We start from the raw sequence: 17,500 nt of genomic DNA on the forward strand, positions 1-17,500 counted from the left end.
TTTCTTTACACTGTTACGCTTAATTCTATTTATGCATAGTTTCTACATTCTGAATAATTGTGTAGAATTTAGTATGAAAACGTTCTAGCACACAGAAATATTCACACACACACGTATATATATATATATATATATATATATATATAGTAATCTTATTGACAATTTAAAATTCAAATTAGAATTAAAAATTAAAAATCTGTTTCATAAGAAGGAACAAGAAAGGCAATAATTTGTACGATCGTTTTGGAAAATAATGTTTTTATTGTGATAGACATTAAGCAACGGCAAATAATTTTGACATATAGTATTTTTTAAAACAAAGTCTCCTCATCAGCAAAAATATTGGGTGGGTTTTTTTTAATATATGTAAAAGACACCATAAATAAACCTAGCATTTTTAAGTAAGGCAGATGTATCTGAAAAAATTAAAATAAAAAGGAAAATATTTACTTGATAAGCAAATTAATTACTAATTTATTAAATTAATTAAAAACTTCTGTAAAAAAAAGAAAAAAAGTGTACTTTCAATTTTGTTAAAAAAAGTTTTCTTACGGTAAAAAAGCAAAAACAAAACAATCCAATCTTAATCAAACCTTAATCGCGTTGTTTTTTTTTGTTTTTTTTTTCAAGTTAAATTCAACTTTCACAATATCTTTTTTATATAATTTCACGATATCTTTTTTTGTAATAATAAATTGTAAATAATAAATTGTTATTTTTAATAATAAATTGTTAGTTCAAAGCACAGAATAGTTACAAAATATTCTCCCCTCTTGATGGTAAGAATGGCTAAAAAAAAAACAAATGAAAATAAAAAAAAGATATTTTAGCTCGTTACCAAAATGCATATATACCGTGAATTTTCTTCGAAATTAAAAACTGTACTTTTATCTAAAAATGTATGCTTTAAATAATAAATAAAGTTCATATTTTCTCATATAGAAACAACTGTTTAAAAAAAACAAAAAAACGTGTGCTCCTAATTTTGTTTTTACGACAACGATGGTTTTGTTAAGGTTCTTTGACTTTTATGTTTCAACTCAAAATGCACGTTGTTTTAAATTTAAAAAAAATGGGAAATGAATTTAAATTAAAAAAAATAGGGGAATTTAGAGTCATCAAATCGTGGTGGATATATTGAAATAACTACCGGAAGTAAAAACCGAATAGTCCCGCAGAAACGACTTCGAAAAATATTTTTTAATCTATTTAATATTTTTATAATTTGATATATTAATTTATTTTAATAACATAAAAACATTCCTTGACTCTAAGGAAAGTCTGTCTGAAAATTTCAATTAAATTGGTAATGTAGAAATATGGGTTTATTGATAATGAACGAACCAAAAATTACATTTATATATATATATATATATATATATATATATATATATATATATATATATATATATATATATATATATCGTGGCCAACTTAAAAGTAGCCCAGAAATTGTAGTAGAGAGGAGGAACATTTTTTTTTATTGTTTAAATTACCTGTAGTGTTATAAAAGATGTTGGAGGTACTCCCCCTTGACATCTGTCTATTTTTGGGAACGTTTAAAAAAATTTGCAGATACTGCCTGTATATCTTCTCTGGTGATTCTCCTGATAGAGGTGGTAATGTTCTCCTTTAGTTGGTCTAGATTGTGAGGATTATTTGCATAAACTTTTGGTTGTAAAGTCACCCAAAGATAAAAATCACGTGATCAACAGTCCGGGGAACATGGTGGCCATAACCTTTGCTTATTGTTGTCTCTTCCGTAAACGTGCAATGAACTCGTGTCAATGATCTGTGAGACGTGTGGCCTGTAGCACCATCTTGTTAGAAAAATAATTGCATTTTGTCTAGTGGTGTCAGTTGGTCGGTAAGAGAAAGATTAGAGAGATCGGAATACTTTTAAGTGGGCTTTTAAATCTAAAAGAAAAAAACTGATTAAGGAATCGGACTATTTTAAGTGGCCCCTTTCTCTCTCTCTTTCTCTCTCTCTCTCTCTATATATATATATATATATATATATACTCCTATAAATTTGGGATTTTTGTGTATGGATATTCATATAAAAACCCTTTTTCTTATTTATTTAAACAGAAAATACAACTTTGTTATATATGAGTCATGGAATTACATTCATCAGCAAAAGATCAAGCTAATTTGCATATTCTTTTAAACATTCATTTTAATTAGTTCGCAGTTAGTTTTTACTGGTTTCCTTTTGGGATGATCATCTTTAATTAACTATTACGTGTAATTATATTCATGCAGATATTCTACATAATTTATACTTGCCTAATAAAAAGGTTATAGTAAACATCTCTGTCTATGTATATTTATGTATGCGTCTATATTTTTGTTTAAAAAATTTGGCCTACAAAACTCCTCTGCCACTTTTTGGTTTACAGACATGAAAGTTAATATATATGATATTCAAACCCATGCGAAACTTTATATTTGGGTTTTAGCTGGGGAAAATTCGTGCAAAAGTGTGAAATTTAAAAAAATGAAATTTGCCAGGTGAATGTCGAACGACGGCATTACGAATATGCATGGATAACGTAATAGCTACTGGTTCATGCTTAAATTTTTAGCCTTGCAGCGAACATGTATTCATATATCAGTCATTAACGTAAAAGGAAAAAGTACATCGTTAACTACATGTTTCGGTTTCGATTCTCGGCGGTGGCGCACGTATCATTTTTTTTTTAACTTTTTATATCATTACTATATATTAGGTGTAATATAATATAATATAATTATAAATACGAAATCTGCATTAATTAAAATAGCATATTTAAGTGTATTTTACGACCGGGCAATGCCGGGCTGCTTGCTAGTATATATATATATATATATATAGTGTAAAAATGGTAATTAGTAAAACCTGAAGAGGGTGCTCAATACTATTGCAGAGCAAATATGCGTTTTATTTTTTATTACCGTTTTATCCGTTCATATCCGTTATATATATATATATATATATATATATATATATATATATATATATATATATATATATATATATAATGCTCTTATCTTGAGTTGAGCATATTGGGAAGTGATACACGATATACCATTGGTGTATTAGGCGATGCTCTTTGTGTAATCAAATCGAGCTTAGGTATTTCAGACGATATCAAGACATCGTTAATTCACTACCCGCAGCTGTTTATTAGCGTAATTGTTCGAAGCATTGACTGTCGTACGGGCGGTCGGGTTTCGATCCTGGCTTGAGGTAGTTGTCTGTCTAGCCGCACTGATGAGCTGTGATACAGCAAAATAGTACTGTATGTGGATAACTATATATATATATATATATATGTATATATATATACACACACACACACATATATATATATATATATATATATATATATATATATATATATATATATATATATGCGAGATGCCTTCAATGGGTTTTCTGACATTTTAGTACAGGCATTTCTTTGGCGTAGACTCTTGAAAATTCACTATGTTGTTGTTATGCATCTTATGACTGACCAATTTTTATGATTTCAGGTTCAAATGAACAGCTACAGAAATAATTACAATACACCCTACTAAAGCCTGATCATCACAGCTGGTGAATTTCAAAATACAATCTGGACGAGAGGACACTTTAAAAGAACGATTTGCAATAAAATTCTGTTTTAAACTTGGAACAAAATGCCACAGAAACGTATGGAATGCTGAAGACTATCTTGCATGAATCGAGCATCAGTTTTTGAGTGGCATGGAAGATTCAAGGAAGGCAGGAGGTCTGTGAGGGATGATGAGATGTGTGGGAGAAGTAAGTAAATAAGTCAAAATACTAGAGTTCCTATTTACTTACCTCCCCACGAGGACAGAGTTAGACACAACGTCGGTTTTTAATGTGGGAAAAATCCAGCTAACCAAAAGGGACACTCTGGATAGAAGCAAAAATAAAAATTGTCCCATCCATAAAGGATTTCTTCTTCACTGAATGAGAACAGAACAGATACAATACTGTGAGTTGATTGGCCAAATAAATAATTTCATGGATAAAGACCATCATGTGTCTTTAGCATCAATAAGTGCACAGTTTGATATCGGTGTGGGAACTGTACACACAACTATTGGCGAGGAACTGCAGATGCAGAAAATTTTCGCGAATACACCAGTCCACAACTTCATTTTTATAACGGACTATTTTACCGAGATAAGTATCAAGACAGTTCCTCGCCCTCTTTTTTTCGTCATTTCCTAAGCTCAAGGAAAACCTTAGAGGCTGTCGTTATGAGACAATTGAAGAGATGAAAGAGGCTGTGACGAGGGTCATTGACACGCTAACACAAGAGGACTTCCATTTGGCCTTCCAGACATTGTTGAACATTGCAGCCGGAGAAGATTGCTTCGAAGAGGGACTAGATTTTCATGTGTGTACTATCAATAAACGTGTCCGTAAGAAAAAAGTCTGGAAATTTATCGTACACACACACACACACACACACACACACACACACACACACACACACACACACACACACACGCGCGCTACAACTTGGATGTCTTCAAGTCCAACATAAACAAATTGCTGACAAACCGCCCTCTTAAGTAAGACACTCTATCAAATCTACAATACTGTCACATTGATTACTGTACACGCAATAATCTTTATCCCTGAGTGGCCTCCGGGTCTTGATAAGTGGTGACCTTCATGTAAAAAAACAACACACACACACAGATATATATATATATATATATATATATATATATATATATATATATATATATATATATATGATATATATGCATACACATATATATCATATATACATATACATGGAATAATAATAATAATAATAATAATAAGAAGAAGAAGAAGAAGAAGAAGAAGAAGACGACGAAGAAGACTAGTATAAGCGTAATATACAGTAATATATTAACTTTAATATATTGCAATGTAATAGCTTTAAATTTTCTCTTTTTTTTGTCGTTATTTTTACTTTCTTTCTGATTTATGGTAGAGTTTCAGTGTCATCTTCTCCTTCCTTAATTTTGCCTGTAATCGTAAATAATGTATAGACGTTCTTCGCCAGCTTTGAATGCTGCAGTTTGGCTTTCGATTTCGATTCCAGTTGATAGCACCCAAAATACTTTTTTTTTTTTTAAATCAAGACTCTATAATAATTAGTGCTATGACAACAGCATATTATTTTCCTTGTTTTGATTCTCAAATATATATCCATTGATATCTTATATGTTTTTATGTAAGATGATGTGATCCTCGGTTGATTAATTGTGTCTAATTGTGTCGGATATATACTCGAGAGTCAAAACAATGAAAAGAATATGCTGTTGTCATAGCCCTAATAATAATATATACGAAATCTGGACAAATTAAAATATCATATTTAAGCGTATTTTACGACCGGGCAAAGCCGTGCGCCGCTTTCCCGCTAGTTAAAAATAAACTAAGATGAATGTACAAAATGTATAACGATTTTTTTTCAATTTTGACCCAATATTTTACATCTTAAAAAAACTATTTTAACCGGCTAAAACTCATAAAGAACGGTCCATAAAAAATCTAACCATTTAAGGCCCTTAGCAACGCTCTGCGACTTTTGGTTTCGGAAGAGACACAGTTTGAAAATATGGAGACGAACAAGAAGACAGACAGACAGGCAGACGTAGTGAATTTTATAAATTACACTAAGAGAGGGGCAATACGCTTGAATATGATATTTTAATTTGTCAAGATTTCGTATATAACATATATAATTATAAAACTGAGATCAGCTTGCTTGCTTGCTTGCTTGGGCGTTTAAACCGTCTATCCGGTTTATGATCCCCGGCTTCAAAAATTTCGTCTGCTTACCAATTTCATGGCCTATCTGTCTTAGGTTCGATATTAAAAGCCACTACTGCTATTCAAAGCATACACAAAGTTAACAATTTTTTTGTTTGTTTGTTTTAACTTATTTTAACGTGTTTTCCTTACAAATAAATGTAATTTAACCTCGTTGAGTTAACAAAAAAACTGATTTTAATATAAAGATACAATATATAACAATAACCGTATTTATAACCTTATTTACTGCTTTTAGTAACGCTCCTATGGATTCTAACGATTTTTTTTAGGCCTTACTTAAAAATATTTTCTCTTTATGGGGGGGGGCGGTAGAAACTTGGTTTTAGTAGTGCTTTTAGTAGTAGCTATTTTTAATTAGTGCTTGCAGTAGTGCTCTGAAGGCTTCCTGTGTTTTATTTTTTTTCACTCATCACTTAAAAAATGTTTTCTCAAGACAATATAATCTCAAAATCACTTTTTATTTTGAACATCTTATTCTTTAATGGCCTACGGGTAGACTAGTATGATACCAAAAGTAAAAATGAAAAACGTATTTGGGTGCCATCATCTAGAATCGAAACCGAAAGCAAAACTGTACCATTCAAAGCTGGTGACGTTACACTGTATCAAAGTGACACGCATATGAACTGATTAAAAATTTAAAATTAAAAATAAATTAAAATGAATGCACAAAATGTATAACAATTTTTTTTCAATTGTGACCCATTTTGACACCTTAAAAACTATTTTAACCGATTAAAACCCATAAAATAACGGTCCGTAAAAAATACGATCATTTGAGTCCCCTAGCCTCGCTCTGCTACTTTCAGTTTCGGAGAGATAGAGTTTGAAAATACGAAGACAGACAGACAGACATAGCTTTTTATATATTAGATTATTAATTTATTGGAAACTATTTTTAAATGGCCTATATAAATGAGCTATATTGAGTTGGTCCGGGTGAGTTTAAGAATGGGTATATATACGGTTTTGTCTGTGTTTATGCGAATTCGTTCCCTATGGACTCGAAAAAGGCTGGGTCGAGTTTTTAATGAAATTTCACATGAAGTCACTGCGGGTAGATATGTGAAGCTTCCTCGCTATGAGAGACCCAAATTCGAGCAGGAAATCAATCGATTTGATGGAAAAATGAGCGATTTTACTGATTTTGATTACAATAAAAATATGAAAGTGTGAAACATTCGTTGAGCATCATTCAATCTCGAGCAACGTCGGGTCACCCTGCTAATTTATACATGCACACACGCACACACACACACACATACACACACACACACACACACATATATATATATATATATATATATATATATATATATATATATATATATATATACTAGACTACCCGTGACTAGGAGCAAAGTGTAGCATCTGTTCCGGCAGATGTTGCACTTTGTGACCATTGCCCTTGTGGCAATTGGTTATTGGTACATGTAGGGGCAACCCTATTTGTACCATCCTCTTCCCCTCCCTCCCCCTTCACCTCACATAAAGCCGACCTTGTGTCACATTTTGCTTACGTGGGGAAGTAAATAAATACCTACTGGACTACCCGTGACCCGTTGGGTCAGTATGTTATATTAGCTATGGAATTCATGTATGAGCACGACACTTGTGACGTAAAGAAAATAGTTTTTTTTTTTTTTTGACATAACAGAAAAATTTCTATGAAAGTATATTAAAATGAAAAAAGAATATAGATAGATTTCTACGAGTCGTTCTATTTATTATAATTGATTATTTTTGAAAAAAAAAATCATAGTTACTGAATTATAAGTGGTTGGCCATACTTATATGTAAATGTGCACTGAACACATACCATAATAGTTATTATAGTTAAATTCAAATTTTGATATATCTGCTTTTTTTTTACATCATTCATTTCTGTATTACGTTTAAGTTATTTTAAACCCCACTCTTCCCATGTTAAATAATAATTTCGGAATAATAACGTTAATATTTCAGCGTCCTAATTGTTCTTTTGTTTTTTGTTTTTGTCGCGTTTAAATTATCCAAATAAACAATTGTTAATACTGTCTGCTTTTTTTTACATCGTTCATTTCTGTATTGCGTTTAAGTTATTTTAAACCCCACTCTTCCCATGTTAAATAATAATTTCGAAACAATAACGTTAATATTTCAGCGTCCCAATTGTTCTTTTATTGTTTTTTTTTTCGCTTTTAAATTATCCAAATAAACAATTGTTAATACTGTCTGCTTTTTTGTTTACATCGTTCATTTCTGTATTATGTATAAGTTATTTTAAACCCCACTCTTCCCATGTTAAATAATAACTTCGAAATAATAACGTTAATATTTCAGTGCGCATGTATATATATATATATATATATATATATATATATAGAGAGAGAGAGAGAGAGAGAGAGAGAAGCGAGAGAGAGAGAGGCAGAGAGAGAATGAGGAGAGCGAGAGAGAAAGACAGAGAGAGGGAGAAATATGCAGACAGAGAGAGAAAGAAAGACATAGAGAGAAGTGGAAAAGGAAAGACAAAGTTATTATTTTATTCATCAACGTTTCATATTTGTTTCAAGACTTTCCCAAGATTTTTTTCAATAAAATCCTTCTCTTCAAAAATCTTTTTTCTTGAGAAGGTCTTTAGATAAAGACAAAACGTTGATGAATATAAAAATAAATTGTTTTTGCTATTCTATCACATTGGAATCATAATTATCACCATATATATATATATATATATATATATATATATATATATATATATATATATATATATATATATATATATGCCTACTCCCATGCAAGATAATGACCCAAAGCATTCGGCTAAACTGACTAAGAAATGGCTTGAGGACAATCATATTAATGTTTTGGAGTGGCCATCACAAAGCCCAGACCTTAATCCAATTGAAAATTTATGGAGAACATTAAAATTGAGGGTAATGCAAAGGAAGCCTAAGAATCTTATTCAATTGGAGGATTATTGTCAGGAAGAGTGGGCTAAAATTACTACTGAAGAGTGCAACAACTTGGTTGTAAACTATGAAAAGCGACCGAGGAAGGTAATCAAGGCCAAAGGCTATACAATTGATTATTAAATAAATCGTGCCAATAATTTTGAACAAGGGTTTGTTGCAATTATGTTTGTTGTTCCTTTGTTATTTATTTTTTCTAAAATCCGATTGCTGCATCGGAAAGGCCAGTTAAAAATACATAATATACTTTGTTATTTTCTTTAATTTAATCCCTTTTTTAGAATTTATTAGACAAAATTTAACTTTTATTTTACCGTGCCAATAAATATGATCATCACTGTATATATATATATATATATATATATATATATATATATATATATATATATATATATATATATATATATATATAGTTATATATATATATATATATAAAGGGGGCTCTTTCAGTTTTTGACAGACTATGGATAACCACAAAGGGGTGCCTGCCCGGAAAATTTTTGTGCGCAATCTCCAATCACCCCTCTCCTGAGTCGACATTGTTAAATACCAGTGGCAAGTTAAATGCCTGTATAGGACGAATGGAAAGACATGCGGAGATAAGCGGAGAGCACATGCAGTGCATGGAATTCCCAAATGATTACCCATCTGGTACTAACCAGGCTCAACGTTGCGTCAATCCGATTATGTCGTATTAGTATATATATATATATATATATATATATATATATATATATATATATATATATATATATATATATATAAATTTAGTAATTTAAATTTTATGACATAAAATATTGTAAAATTTCAAATCTAGAAATTTTTATCATATGTAAGAAAGAATTCATATAAGTTATGCCAATTTAAATGTATTCTTTGTCTTACATATAATAAAAATTTCTAGATTTGAAATTTAACCATTGCATGTCATAAAATTTAAATAACTAAATTTTGATCTATTTGATCTATCTGGAATATTGAGCAATTTTATTTTGCTGGGATTGTCTTTATAAAATATTGCAGGCAATAATATTTTGTAAGATCGATAATCACTTGATTTCCATACCAGTAGATGTATTGCATTACTTTATTCTGAAGTATATATATATATATATATATATATATATATATATATATATATATATATATATATACACACATATATATATGTATGTATGTGCATATCTTTATATGCATATATATGTATATATATATATATATGTGTGTGTACATATATGTATATATATGTATTTATATATATATATGTATATATAAGTATATATATATATATATATATATATATATATAAATTGGTTCTATAATAATAAAAACAAATTTGCATTAATTAAAATATATTTATCCGTATTTTTACACCGAACATCGCCTCTTAGTTGACTATATAAACAAACAATCATTTTAGATCGTGTATATAATATATATATATATATATATATATATATATATATATACACGATCTAAAATGATTGTCTTTATATATATATATATATGTGTGTGTGTGTGTGTGTATGTGCTTGTATGTGTGTGTGTATAGAGAGATAGAGAGGGAGGAGCGATATATATATATATATATAGAGAGAGAGAGAGAGAGAGAGAGAGAGAGAGACAGACAGACAGACAGACAGACAGACAGAGAGGGAGAGAGAGAGAGAGCGGTTAATAAATAAAAAATAAGCTTCATGCAAAAATTATAATTAAGCAAATTTTTTTTTTTAAATTGATGACAAAATCCAAACTTACTTTAGATGCTGTCTTTCCTTCGATATATTTTTCTGTATCGATTTATTTTCAATCGAATATTTTCTGGAATAATCAGTTACCAAATTTTAAATTTCACTTTTTTTTATTATTAAAAGAGAAAGTTTTCGTTTATTTCTCTTTTTTTTCTTTTTTAATACACGGATAATTATTTTATTCTTTGTCACTTGCGCGGCCTTTATTTGTGGTTATTTGTGTCTTCCAGCAGACAATATTTCTAATTGCCAGTGAAGATCGGCTGGAATTATATCGTTCGCCTTCCACTGTTAAAAGGACATTGTTATCTAACCAACGTATATTAAGAAACGGGCGGGACTAAAAGAGATTCAGACAAAATAAAAATAAAAATTTAAAAAAAAACGAGTTTGGGATTTTGTGCTTTATTATGAATGCATATTTTTTTTTCATTCCTTTCTTTGCAAAAAGCAACAAAAAAAAAACAAAAAAACGAAAAGTAGGTAATTTAATAAATATATGCATAAAATAAATGATTAAATACCAACATGGAAAAGCAACAATAAGAATAAGATTTTAGATTTTAGGTGGTTATCTGCTCCAAAAATAAATCTCTCTGATCATGTGATCTGTGATTTTCGTCCATTTTCTTTCTTTTGTTATTAGATCTAATAACTTGGCGGCGTCAAAAACATTAACGGGATTATACTGAAGTGATTTTACAGAGATTAACAGGCATGATCCGGAAGAAACGCGACAATTACCATAAACAGCAAAGGAAATTAAAACAAACACTAAAGCAATACAAAATCATCCATTTAACCATTCTACTTTTACAGTAATATACAACGATAAAATTGTCGCTCTAGAAAAGACGACATGACTCCATTTCCATTTGAGTAAAATCGGTTTTCTGTTTGTTTGTTTTTTTGCAGACCATTTACTAATTGGCCAGTTGTGTACAAATCCCAAGTCCGATAAGAACCTTCTATCAAGTCTGAGAGTGATACAATGTTCTACGGGCGAGATCGGAGATGCGCCACTGTTAAGCTCATGCTCTCTACCGAGCCAAGTAATGACAACACGACTATTGCCAGCATCCTCAAAATGCAAAACCGGACAGTTCAATGCTTGAGGACACAGCTCAACGAAGTTTCCGGTCACAGTAATGTATCGTCTTTGGTGTGGTTTCAAGCGAGGGCCACATCATGCCACCTCACATCTCCGAAGTCGGCTTGAAGGTCGACACCAAGTTAAAGTATCTAAATATGTTGAAGAGTGTGATGATCCCCTGGTGCAATCAGGTGGCTGCTGGCTGACCCTGGGTGTGGCAGCAGAACTCGGCGCCAACCCACAAGTCCAAAGAGACCCGGCTTGGCTCCAGAAGGAGTGCTACGACTTATATATGGTACAGTGACAAGAATGATCATAGAGACCCCTTTTTCAACACTTTGAATGAGCTAGTGCTTAATTTATTTTTTGTATTTTTCAGAAATAAATATTGTTTTCAGAGTGTAGTATCTGTTCTGATGTTAAAGTCAAGTTAATTTGTCCTTGGTCAACTTCTATAATAAAGCAATTTATATTTTTGTCTACTTCCAGAATGTCCCTTTTGGGGGAGCTGGTTTTCCTCCCACATTTAAAACGACCTTGTGTCAAATTTTGCTCTCGTGGGGAAACAATTAAATATCAATAGAGTACTGCCACTTGAACCACCGCCTCAGGAATTGCCGAAAATGAATGATAAACAGTTGGCCCTGGAAGAAGAATAATGTAAGACTATTGAGGAGGTCCAGGGGATGAGACTGGAAGAAAGAACTCAGCTGCCAAAAGTCCAAACCACGAGAACTACCAAGGCAACAATAAAAATAGTTAATATTACTCTCCAAAGACTTGCAGCATAAAACACATCCCTAACGAAGCTTAACTGGATCTCTTATGCCGTAGAAAAACAGTCCCTTAATTCTAAAATAAAAAAACAATGGAATTTGGCTGAGTAATTTGGTAGAGACCGCAGAGGTCGAATTTTTTTCAACTTTGACCACAATTTTGATCCCTTAACATTTGTTGTTTGGGGCTCAAATCAAATTAAAAAGTTTGATCCATATCCAAGTAACATACTGTCTCAGATTAAACAATTTATTGGCGTTCCTGCAGTGCATGGACGACTGAAGAACATCGTCTGCAGGCTCAAGGTAAAAAATGAGACAAAAGTAAGGGAGTTACAGAATATAGCGAGTCTACAGACTCGAGATTTGACATAAAGGAGTATTGAGGTTTGGGGAAAAAAAATTTTAATCGGTTTTCGGATAGAAATTTGGTTATCAAAGGGTTAAAGTTCAACGATTTGACCTTGGAAAAGTCTACTAAACTCATCCGCCAATTTTAGGTCTAAACACTTGAAATTTTAGATGTAGCTTACTTGGACATGGATCAAACTTTTCAATTTGATTTCAGCCCAAAACAATAAATGTTAAGGGATCAAAATTGGGGTCAAAGTTGAAAAAATTCGACCTCAGCGGTCTCTACCAAATTACTCAGCCAAATTTTGGTTTAAACATTTTAAATTTTACATAAAGTGTATTCAGACGTAGGGCAAGCTGTTTTTTATCGGTTTTTGGCCGAAAATTTGGCTGCCAAGGCGTCAAAGTTCAAAAGATTTGACCTTTGCGGTCTCTAGCAAACTATTCAACCAATTTTGGGTCTAAACATTTGAAATTTTACATAAAAGGTATTTAGACATGCAGCAAGCTATTTTAGTTTGGGGGCGAAAATTTGGCTGACAGGAGGTCAAAGTTGAAAGCGTTGACCTTTGCAGCCTCTACCAAACTCCTCCGCCAATTTTGGGTCTAAACATTTGGAATTTTAGATGTAGGTTACCTGGACATGAGTCAAACTTTTTGATATATATATACATACATATGCATATAAAGTTATGAACAGTACATATGACCCGAGCCCGTCTGAACTGCTAGTATATATATATATATATATATATATATATATATATATATATATATGGTTGTGTGTGTGTGTGTGTGTGTGTGTGTGTGTGTGTGTGTGTGTGTGTGTGTGTGAAAGTTATCACCATGAAAACTTCGCAATAAAACTTACTGTTAATATTTTTTAGGAGCCAAGAGATTATTTTTAATAAAATCTTTAGAGCTTCCGGAGAAAAAATGTGTCGCCATTTTCTTCTCTGTTTTCTAGAAAAAGATGGAAATATCCGAATGTTTTCGAGATGAAAATAGGATTAACTTTGACGCCATTATATCTTGTCTCCTCTGTTCAAGTAGTCGCGCCTGCACAAATGTGTTAGCAACGTGTATAAAGGATTTGATGAGTATCAACACGTATTTTTCAAGATTTTTTGTTTGTTTCGTAAAATTACGAACACTTTAGAAAATGAATACAAATTATTTCCTTGCTAACTTATTGATTATTCCTTGAAAGGATATGAAGGGCCTTAGCACACTATTACTCAGGATTTTATATGAAGAGTTATTACACTGTTGGGGCATTTTCCAGTCTATATACCGGGTGGAACGTTAAAAGTGCCGTCCCAAAGAATACAACACTACAGCTTCATTTTAAAACTTTTATTGAAAATATCCATTCAGGTAGCTTGATTCTGTAGTAGAGCTAACATCTATTCAATGTGGCCGCCTTCAGCTTCAACACCCGCCTCGATACGGGTCCGGAACTAGAACATGACGACTGAAGCAAATCAGTTGAAAGTACCTGCAAACAAAAAATAGGTGGACGAAAACGACTACAGAATTTTCTTACACAAATTAGACCGAGACGTAAGAATGGCCATTCTAAAAAAGGAAAATTTGAAAAAAAGGGCTATTAAGCAAAAACACACTGTTATTCAACAAACATATATATATAGTCATCCACATACAGTACTGTTTCGCCGTTTCGCAAATAACCAGTGTGGCTAGACAAGCAACTACCTCAAGCCAGGATCGAAACTCCATCGCCCAAACGAGAGTCGGAGCTTCCAACCGATGCGCTATTTGGCTGCCACAATATATATATATATATATATATATATATATATTTGTCTTTACATAAGCAGTAGTTTGTTGCTACACAGTCATGAGCATGTTTCGGTCTACTAGTATTTACTAACTAGAGACCTCATCAGGCAACAACCCTTATTTTCGAAAATTAAATTTGATATACAGGTTACGGAGATTTGGGCAAATCGATGTGATCGGTTTTTTGGCCAGAAATTTGGCGATTAAGAGGTCAAAGTTCAACGATTTGACCTTTGAGAACTCTACCAAACTTCTCCCACAATTTGGGGTCTACGCACTTGAAATTTTAGATATAGGCTCCTTGGACATGGATCTAACTTAATAACTTGATTTGAGCCCAAAACAATAAATTTTTAAGAGGTCATAATAGGGGTCAAAGTTTAAAAAAAATTGACCTCTTCGGTCTCTTCCAAATTACTCAGACAATTTCTGGTCCAAATATTTGAAATTTTACATAAAGGGTATTCAGAGATAGGGCAAGCTTTTTCATCAGTTTGAGTCGAACATTTTTAGTTACCAAGATATAAATGTATGTATGTATGTATGTATGTATGTTTGCATGTCTGCCTTAAACTTTCAATAGAGGCGACGGATTTTATCAGATCAGTATCGTTTTAAAGTTCGACCTTTCATACGACAAATATCGAAAAATTGGCTAAAAACATTAATATCTTCCCCTTCAACTAGGCACTTTTCTACAGAGGGGGGGTAACTTTTTTTATCGATATTTTTTAAAGTTATCCTCTCCTTTAGATTGTCTAGCCTTAATTTTTAAAATGTCGCTTCCGGTTTGGCGGTGATCGTAACAGCATAAACGTTAGGTTTTACCCCGTTCTTTTCCTCATTTGCAGTACGGGTTCGAGCCTGCCTTCCTACTACCACTTCTTTTTTTTTGCTCAACATACACATCCAAACACCCGAGCAACGCCGGGCTGAAATGTTAGTATATATATATATATATATATATATATATATATATATATATATATATATATATATATATATATATCGGCACATGTTTCCAAACCATTTCTGCAGACAAAGAATTCACACTCCTATTTTTTCCTAAACTATTTTTCAACATATTTAAATTGCATTGTTCATTATTTTATAGCTGGCCTTATTTTAATTCAGTTTTTATAAAAAGAATTGAGCAATCAAAATTCCTTTTGCAACAACATATCTAAACTATTTTATGTGAAACTGAACAATGCTAAATTCCATTTCTAAACCTTGCTTACAAAGTTCAAATCTCGGTGTATCCTAATCTCATTTTCACTAATGTTTTTCTCACTTACAAGAAATATATATATATATATATATATATATATATATATATATATATATATATATATATATATATATATATATAAATGTATGTACCACGAAAAAAAAGCCACTCCCACACATGAATTTTTTTTAGTGGTACTGGTGAATTCACACACTCAAGCAGACATACACACACATATCCATAAACATACACATATATACATACACAATACATAATACATATACATACACACATGCATACATACACAAATACAAACACACATATACATATATATATACACATACAAATACGTACACACAGGTGGTAACGGTTTCAATCCCACCCAAAGCGTGCCAGAGGTTAATTGGCCAAAATGTGGTGAGACGACAACAACTACGGATGGCAGTGATGGCTGAGAATGCAGTTAGGAGATTCGAAGTTCCTGTCCGTCGCGGTTACCACCTGACAAAGGCCAGAGGAATAGTTGGCCGAAACGTTGTGAATAAACAAAACCAATAAAAGATCAAAAACAACAACTAATAAAGATGAGAATAATAGTCCGAAATAAAAATAAATTAATATATATAATGCTCATCTCAAAAAATGAATTCCAATTAAGGAATAATATACATATATACATACAAACACGCATAAACATATATGCATACATATACACATAGATATATATGCATATACATAAACATGCGTGCACATATACGTACATACACACACGGATACATATAATGATGGCAGATCAATTATTACATGCTTCCAACATTTCAAGCCTACACGCGTTACAACTTTTCCATTGCTATAGGACTATTTTTCATGGACAAATGCCTGAGGGAGTATCTATACAAAGATGATGTTACAGAGTAAATCTTTGTACGACGGCTAAATCTCTCTCTCTCTCTCTCTCTCTCTCTCTCTCTCTCTCTCTCTCTCTCTCTCTCTCTCTCGGTTCAAAATGTTGAGATCCAGCAACAAGCAAGAGCAAGATAGCCAGCAACAAGTTAAACTGCAGACCAGCTTAATGCGGGTACTGGTCTCCCGCTTTATGTTTTTTTAAATCAGATATTTGCTTCTCCTAGAGGGGTTGCCTTCACCACGGCTTACGGGAGCCCTCTCCACCCCACATACACATGGAAATAAACACATGCATGCACACATACATACATACACACAGAATGCACGCAAACATACATACACATGTACACACACATGCAAACATACACGCATAGAGGCACACATATAAGCATGTACTTACATATGCATACACACACATACACATACACATACATGTAAAATATACATGAAGGAGCGTTCCAAAAGTCATATATCCTCAATGATCAGGATGAAGGTGTTGGATACAATCAATGAGTTTGAGAAAAAAATATATATCAGACGAAAAATCCAAATGAATAGATCAGCGTTTTAAACGGCTGGAGTTTTTTTTTTCTTTTCTTCCTTGTTTTATATATATATATATATATATATATATATATATATATATTAATTGATTGGCAGTTAAATAAACTTAGAAATGTTGTTTCACATCCTCGTGGGTGATAATATCTTAAAGATTACACATTGTTAAAAGAACGATACGTTTATTGCAAGTATCATTTGAGTTATAATTTTTTTACCGCGGAAAATCACAGATCAA

At 31.9% G+C, this 17,500-nt stretch overlaps 1 protein-coding gene across 1 annotated transcript in view; it reads right to left on the reverse strand.

Annotated features, from left to right (window-relative positions):
• The window catches only part of LOC145263951 (bursicon-like), a 12,230-nt gene extending 1,388 nt beyond the window's left edge, over positions 1 to 10,842 (reverse strand). Inside the window, exon 1 of the mRNA XM_080121021.1 lies at positions 10,546 to 10,842. The gene's annotated coding sequence lies outside the window, so the exon portion shown is untranslated. The remainder of the gene's footprint in view (positions 1 to 10,545) is intronic.
• Between the last annotated feature and the right edge of the window lie 6,658 nt (positions 10,843 to 17,500).

Source organism: Euprymna scolopes, chromosome 39 (genome assembly GCF_053919585.1).
Source record: "Euprymna scolopes isolate OS-2025 chromosome 39, ASM5391958v1, whole genome shotgun sequence".
Lineage (NCBI taxonomy): Eukaryota > Metazoa > Mollusca > Cephalopoda > Sepiida > Sepiolidae > Euprymna > Euprymna scolopes.